We start from the raw sequence: 8,648 nt of genomic DNA, 5'->3' as shown, positions 1-8,648 counted from the left end.
CCTGATAACATGATCATCTCCTGAGAGAGAACAGGTAGTTTAGTAGTTTTGGGGGAGCTCCTGAATCTATGTGTCACTGAACTTTCAGGAGTGCTCCTGTGTTTTGTCTTCCTTATTAAATTGTGTGTGTGTGTGTGTGTGTGTGTGTATGTGTGTATGTGCTTGCGTGCTATGTGTATATGCATATGAGTACACATGTATGTACAGATGTATGTGTGGGTGCACATGTGTGCATGTGTATGTGCATCTGGGTGCACACATGTGTGGAAACCAGAGAGCAACCTCAATTGTGTCATTCCTCAGGAGCCATCCACCTTGTTTTGTGAGACAGGGTCTCTCGTGATCTGGGCCTCTCCAAGTAGACTAGGCTGGGTCACCAGGGATCCACCTGTTTCCATACTCCACTGTTGGGATAATAAGTGTATGCCACTATGCCCAACTTTTTATGTAGATGCTGGGGATTGAACTCAGGGCCTCATGCTTGCACAGCAAGCCCTTTACTGATTGAACTATTTCGCCAGTCCCTTCCTGAGAAATTTCAACTAAAATAGACAGGCTTTGATATAAAGTGAAAAAATGGAGAACTTGTTAAAATCTCAGCTGCGCTATCTTCTAGAAGCAGCATAATTTTCTTGTCTTCTGTCAATATATTTATTATGAGTGCACTCAACCCAAGGTTACTGTGACTTTGCCAAGTAACTCAGAAGAAAGACTGCATGCCTGATAAGCTGGGAAGAAGCCGACCCAAAAGGAGCCTCTGACGTGAATCTGATGCAAAATGAGTGGGGTCCCCATGTGAGTCATCTGACCTACCCATCCACCTCTGTAAATCTACAGAATGAATGACTCATCTGACCTACCCATTCACCCCTGTAGTCTACAGAATGAACAACTCATCTGACCTACCATCTACCCCTTGTGGTCTATAGAATGAAAAAGCAGGAACACCAGACATGCAGAGTCTCTGCCTTCCTTTCCAGCAGCTACCTCCACCATGCAACCAAGGCTCCCTATTCGCCAAGAGAGGCTTGTCTGGCAACAGAGAGACCTGTGAATGTGAAGGAGCTGAGCTGCAGGCTCTTCGGAATCCAGCCTGAAAGTTCCCCAAACCACATGTAGATGCTTTATGTTCCGCCTTCTCTCTCCCTCCCTGGCAATGCCATCCTGGTTTGAGGCTCTCCTGCTCTCTTCCTATAACGTTGGACCTTGCTATGATGTAGCACCGAGTGTCTGGAAACAATCTCAAGGCTATGTTGACACGAACACTCTGAAGTTAGGAGGCAGATTTCCCAGGAAACATTTAAAAGGACATTGGGTTTCTCTGTTTTGAATTATGGCACATGGAGAGAGAAGCTAAAACAAAGTGTTACAAAAGGCTCAGAGAAATCTCAAGACCAGAGCTCCTTAAATATGGCTTTATGACCTACTTGGAATGTGGTACAAGCTGCTTTTTTGGGTTCAGTTATTTAAAACAATTGGGTGATATCATTCTGTAATCACCTGTCTGTGTTTATCCCCACGGCAATCTCTAGCAACTGGCACTGGTGAGGTCCTGTTTCGCACTCTGTATGGCAGGTACAGTGCTCAGCACTACTGCATTGCGAAACGAGCATTTTCCTAACAGCAGAGAACCCTCAGAAGGGGAATGAATCTCCTTCCTTTTACATTTTCAAACAAGTCTTCCTTTAGCTTTCTCTACATTGTACAAGGTTTTCTTCTTTTCCAAACTTATTTAGAAAAAATTTCAAATCTACAGAACTATGGGACTATTGTTTTTTTAAAATAGCCTGTATAAGCGGGTAAGGTAGAGCACTCTTTTAATCTCAGCACTCAGGAGGCAGAGGCAGAGGCAGGCAGATCTCTGTGAAATCAAGGCCAGCCTGGTCTACACAGTGAGTTTCAGGTCAGCTGGGGCTACAGAGAGACCCTGTCTCAAAAAGCCAAAAAAAAAAAAAAAAAAAAAATCCTGTTTACCCTTCACCTAGATTCAGATTCACTGTTTTTCTGGAATAACATTTTCCCATGTTTACTTTATTTCTATCCAGATTATTATTGCCTACCCCCTGTCCCGCTCCTCCTCCTCCTTCCTTCTCCCCTTTCTTTACCCCCGATTTCTCCTCTTCTCATCTCATTTGAGAACAATTTCCAAGCACAAGCATAATAATTTAATATGTATTTCCTAATGAAGATGTTAATTTACTATGAAGATATCAGTTCAGATTTTATTAGTTATCCAAAAGGTATCTTTAACTGAGTTTTTTCTGGACATGCTCTTGAAGGTCGTGATAAGAAGTTAGGAGGTACTTTCATTGTCATTTACCCCCAAGAGTGTGTGTACCCACTCAAGCTCCTCTCTCTCTCTCTCTCCCTCTCACTCGCTCTCGTTTATGTGTGTGTGTGTGTGTGTGTGTGTGTGTGTGTGTGTGTGTGTATACACAGGAATGCAGGTGCCCATGGAGGCCAGAGGTGTTGGATCCCCCTGGAGTTGGAATTATAGATGGTTGTGAGCTGCCTGATGTGGGTGTTGGAAACTGAACTTGGGTCCTTTGGAAAAACAGTATACATTCTTTAACCATTGAGCCATCTCTCCAGTCCCCCTCTCCCTTTCAAATTTATGTGTCTGTGTGCAGGTGCCCATGGTAACCAGGTCTCAGATCCTCCTGGAGCTGTAGTACAGATGGTTGTAAGCCACCCGTCATGGGTGCTAGAAACCGAACACCATTCCACTGGAAGAGAAATACACACTCTTAACCCCTAGCCATCTCTCCAGCCTCACCTTGTTTTTGGCCTGGAACTTGCCAACTATGCTAGGATAGTTGTCCATCGAGCCCCATGGATCCACCTGCCTCGGCATCCACAGCCTTGGGATTATAGCAATGAAATTACAGGGATGTTGGGGATCTAACTCAGGCCTCTGTGCTTGCAAGGCAAACTCTTTACTGTCTTGGCTGAGCCATCTCCTCAACCTTACTTCGACATATTTTATCAGTCCTGTTGTGAATTTGTCTTTAGCACATGAATTATTCAGAAGATTGTTTTGCTAGGTTCAAAAACAATGTTATTATTGCTGTTGTTTTTACGTCCTTCTCATTGTTAGTTCACATTGACTCCTGCTGTCCTCCAGTCAACCCTTTCACCCTGGAGACTTCCTTTTCAATTTTAGAAGAAAGTAAGACTATGAGCCCACAGACATAAATTTATTATTCAACCCTTTATAATTTCATTTTTTATCTCACTCATCTATTCAGTGAGTGTAGGTTTGTTGATTTTTCCATTGCACTCGCTTCCTTTTGACTTTGAAGTTTTCAGCTATGCTGTTAGCTGTATACTGTTTCCTCCACACTGCATCTTAGTGCATAATGTTCTGCCTATATTTTTTTGCAGTGTTTTTCACCTTAAGTTCTTCTTAGCCTGTTAAAAATGTTGCCATTCTAAGTTTCTTTCTTGTGTTATTTATAGGGTACTTCTTCTGTTTTATTCCTTCAAATCAAACTTTCTCTTTGGTCTTGTTTTAATTGTGTCTCCTATAAGAAGCATAAAACTGGATTTAAAAATAACTACTCTTGCCGGGCGTGGTGGCGCACGCCTTTAATCCCAGCACTCAGGAAGCAGAGGCAGGTGGATCTCTGAGTTCAAGGCCAGCCTGGTCTACATAGTGAGTTCCAGGACAGCTGGGACTACAGGGAGACTCTGTCTCAAAAACACCAAAAAAACAAACCGAACAACAAAAAAAAACCCAACAACAACAACAAAAAAAAAACTACTCTCAGAACCATTTTTCACAGATAAATGTTAACTTCATGTTTATTGTAATATGCTTGAATGTTTTCCTCATTTGGGTTTTCTTATAATATTTTAATAATTGTGTTTTTATTTCAGAGATTTCTCTTAATTTTAACACATATTAACTCTAACAAAGGCTAAGTTATTCAAATTTCTGTCTTTAACTGTGCAAATGACTCATGGAGCTTCAGCCTAGCATGCTTTCCTGTCTTATGACTGCTGCTGTGTAGAATTTCAATTTTATCCTTTTTTTCTTCTGCTGAGTATCAATCCCAGGGCAAGCACTTTACCACTAAGCTGTGTGTCCATAGCCTCTTTATCATTTTTATAGTGTTTTTATAAAATTGAATGATTGCAAATTTCATACATTTTATTCAGATTTAGATCCTCTCCCCTATCTGCACTCCCTTACTATCCCCCACCAATTTCATGTCTATACACATATATGTATATACATATGCATTATATATTGTAGGACCCCCAGACTGGGGTACCCAACATCCATGGGAGGCTGCACCCCAATAACTCAGTCCTCAGACCAGGAGATGCAACAAGCAAGAGGATTTAATCGTTTACGCAGATGAGGCTCCTGCCTCACTCAGAGAGAGAGAGAGAGAACAGCAGCCCCAAGCTCAGCTTACAGGCGATTTTTAAAGGCAGAAACCACAAACCACAACCAGCAGCAGTGGGAGGGGGCCGGCAGCAACCAGCAATAGGGGGCTGGCGGCAACCGGTACTAGTGGGAGGAGAAGTCTCTGGTGATGTCCGGAGCATGAAAAGGTCAACTCTTTCTCAGTAGTTAGAATTATTTTACTTCTTACTTCCTTGTTCTGAATATTCTTCTTTAGTCTGGGGGATTTGGTTAAATCTACTTTAACCTGGGGGGCTTTAGTTTGATTCCATCATTCCCCCCTTTTCTTATGGCAAGATTTTAATCATAAAATCTATAGGTCTTCTGAGGACCAAGGCCTGAGTTATCAATATTACCCATTGGTCTCGTGGAGTTGGCGAGCCAAAATGTATGGCTTGTCTCAGGATTTGTCACCATTTATGTCAGCTGCATAGGCACATGAGGATTGTACCACCGGCAGGCATTTTGTTGTCAGGAGCAGGCAGATTTTTTTCAAGGAGTAGAGTCAGCCGCATCGTGAGAAGTTGTGTTACAGCTTTTAAGCAAGGTCAATGAGTACCAATGTGATGATGGCAACAAGGATGATCAAGGCTGCAGAGATGATGATGATGGCAACTAATTCCAAGCTGGAGTGGTCCATGTGCTCAGGACCTGTTGAAAGAAAAATATACTGTTTTCTCAAGGAGTTTCCTCCCTGGCGGGTATTTGGTTAACTTGTTTTACCAGTCTTTCAGGGAGCCATCTGGCAGCATCATGCTGTTATGAATATATACACACCGATCCTCTTCCCCAGATCAAGACTGGGTCTGGTCCATGCCAGGAATTATCCAGAGGATCTTTCCATTTTACCATGGCATATTGTTTTTGAGATTCAGGGTGCCAAAAACGATCTGCTGCAGACTTGCCTTCAGAGTCCAGGGTGAGGAAGTTCAAAATATATAAAGCATGATTTAACAAATTCCTTGGGGTACCCTTTGTAGGATACCACTCCCCTTTTTTAATTTTTTGTAAAGTATTTTTTAATGATAAGTGAGCACGTTCAACAATTCCTTGTCCTTGAGGGTTGTGAGGAATACCTGTGGAATGTTGAATTTGTAAAGTAGAGCAGAAATTTTTAAAAGCCTTGGAAATATAACCAGGGCCATTATCTGTTTTTAAACGAGAGGGCTTCCCTAGAATAGAAAAGCAATGTAAAAGATGAGCAATAACATGTTTAGTAGCTTCTCCAGATTGGAGGGTGGCACAGATTAAACCACTAAAGGTATCAATACAGACATGAATATATTGAAGTGTGCCAAACTCAGGAAGGTGGGAGACATCCATCTGCCAAAGAATATTGGGTGTCAGTCCTCGGGGATTAACTCCCAGGTGGGGAACAGGGAGAAAAGTTACACAAGTTTTACAATCTTTAACTATATGTCTAGCTTGTTCTCTAGTAATCTTAAATAAAAGTCTTAAAGAGTTAGCATTTAAATGGTGTAAAGCATGAGCTTGTTGAGCCTGAGTAACCGCGGGAATGGAGGCTGCAGCAATCACCTTGGTGGCAGCGTCAGCTAGTTCGTTGCCAGCAGAAAGAGGACCGGGCAGGCCGGAGTGGGCCCGAATATGACCTAGAAAGAAAGGAACCGTCCTTCTGCAAATAAGCTGTTGGCATTGTTGAAAAAGATCAGCAGCCTGTGAGGCATGTTTAATAAATGGAACCGTTTCAAGCAAAGGAATAGAGTGAGCAAGGTAGGCACTATCAGTATATATATTAAGAGATTTTGTGGGAAAGGCAGTAAAAACAGCTATCAAGGCTGAGAGTTCCACCAACTGGGCAGAGGTAAAATTAGTTTTAAAGCGGGTTGTTTGGTTCTGAACGGTATAGGCAGCCATCCCGGAGGAGGAGCCATCTGTAAACACCAACAAGGCATCAGGCAAAGGCTTTTGGCTGGTAACACGGGGAAAAGTAAAAGCATGTAATTTACAAAACTGTAGGAGTTTATCAGGTGGGTAATGATTATCTAAAGAACCTGAAAAATTGGCGCAGGCAATTAGCCAAGCATCTGAGTTTTGAAGTAACCAATCTATCTGTTCTTTGGCATAAGGCAGAACAATATGGGAAGGCTCAATTCCAAAGTAAATACGGCTCTCCTTGTGGCCTGAAATAATAAGGTCTGCCACTGAGTTAAAATAAGTTTGTAAAACCTTTTTAGGAGAAGCAGATAAGTGAAGCCACATAAGGGGATTATGAGGTTGCTGCCATAGAAGTCCAGTGGGAGAGAAATCTGTGCAAAAAATAATGAGCCATAAGGGCTTGGTATAATCTATTCTAGTAATAAACTGTTGGGCCATTGCTTCTTCCACCTTTGCAATAGCTGTTTTGGCTTCTGGCGAGAGTACTCTCTGAGATCTAGGATCTGAGTCGCCTTTAAGAATATCAAACAGAGGCTTAAGCTCCCCCGTGGTTAATTTTAAGTAAGGGCAGAGCCAATTAATATCACCCAGAAGTTTTTGAAAATCATTTAATGTCTGAAGATGATCAGTCCGGAGGACAGCCTTTTTGGTAGAAACATTAGGACCATTAAGGCAAAATCCCAAATATGAGTATGGATCTTGAAGCTGAACTTTCTCTGGAGCTATTTGGAGACCTGCGGCAGCTAGGTCATGTTGGAGCTGTAAATAGCACTGTAATACTGCTGCTCCATCTTTTCCTGCAATAAGAATGTCATCCATATAGTGGATGATATACATAGATGGCCATGAAAGCCTAGTTCTTTGTAAGGCCATAGCGACAAACTTTTGACACAAGGTGGGACTGTTAGCCATACCTTGAGGTAAAACTTTCCACTGATACCTTTTCATAGGTTCTTTAAAGTTAATAGAAGGAAGGCTAAAAGCAAAGCGCTTACGGTCCTGCGGACACAGGGGGATGGTGAAAAAGCAATCTTTAAGATCTATAACAATTTTAAGATACTGTAAAGGAATGGCCACCGGGGAGGGCAGCCCAGGCTGCAGAGCTCCCATAAGTACCATAGTGGTATTTACTGTTCTTAGATCTTGTAACAATCTCCAATTACCAGATTTCTTTTTTATAACAAAGATGGGTGTATTCCAGGGTGAATGAGACTCCTCTATATGTCCTAATTTAAGTTGTTCCTGCACCAACTGCGTAGCGGCAGTTAATTTTTCTAGGGAAAGCGGCCATTGATCTACCCAAACAGGATCATTAGATTTCCAAGTTATGGGATCCGCAAAGTTTGAGTGTGCAGGCTTGTCAATGGTCGCAATTAAAAATTTCCCAAGCCGCATTTGTCAAATTTTCCTTTGGGTTGAATAGGGGAGGTAATTCCATTCTCTAATTTTCCCAGCCCCTTTCCTGGGCAATAATTTTGAGCTAACATTTGAGCAGTAACAGTATCATTAGGGCTACACATCATTATTCTCATTTGAGACAGAAGATCTCGTCCCCACAAATTAACTGGCATATGAGGCACAATAAAAGGCTTAATTCGACCTGAATTACCTGCAGTGTCCTTCCAGGTGAGGACTTTTGAGCTTTGTTTTGGATTTAAACTTTGTCCTATTCCTGTTAAATTAGTTACAGTATCAATAGTGGGCCAGCTAGATGGCCAAGCATGAGAAGCAATAATAGTAACATCTGCACCAGTATCAATGAGTCCCTCAAATTTCTTTCCATCTAGCCATAATGTTAAAGTTGGCTTTTTGTGGGTGATGGCCTGAACCCAATAAGCATCAGAAGAACCAAAATTATGAGCTGCACGAAAATTCTTTTTGGTAGGATTTGAACAAGCGACTAAAGGTACCAGAACCAGTTGTGCAAGCCTATCTCCTGGTGATATGGAGACAATATTAGCATTGGCTTTTACTAAGATTTGAATTTCTCCTGTATAATCAGAGTCAAGCACTCCAGGTATAATGCTTAAGCCTTTAAGGGCTGAGCTACCTCGTCCCAAAATTAAACCACAGGTGTCTGGAGGCAAAGGGCCATACACACCCGTTTTTATTATTTGCACTCCCATCTCTGGAGCTAGTACTGTGTGGGAGGAGGAACTGAGGTCCAGTCCTGCACTTCCCGGGGTGGCTCTGCAGAGGTCAGAAATGGATTGCTGTCGCTTGCTGGGATAAAGTTGACTGCCCCAATTGTTTGTGTCGGGGCCTGAGGGAGGCCCCTCTGCCCGTTTCCCTGACGGGGAGGCAAAGCATTACCCTGAAAGTCAGTTTTAGCTCTACA

The sequence above is a fragment of the Nannospalax galili genome, unplaced genomic scaffold, assembly GCF_000622305.1.
Source record: "Nannospalax galili isolate Female #2095 unplaced genomic scaffold, S.galili_v1.0 scaffold144, whole genome shotgun sequence".
NCBI classification, from domain to species: domain Eukaryota; kingdom Metazoa; phylum Chordata; class Mammalia; order Rodentia; family Spalacidae; genus Nannospalax; species Nannospalax galili.
This window is presented reverse-complemented; position numbering follows the sequence as displayed.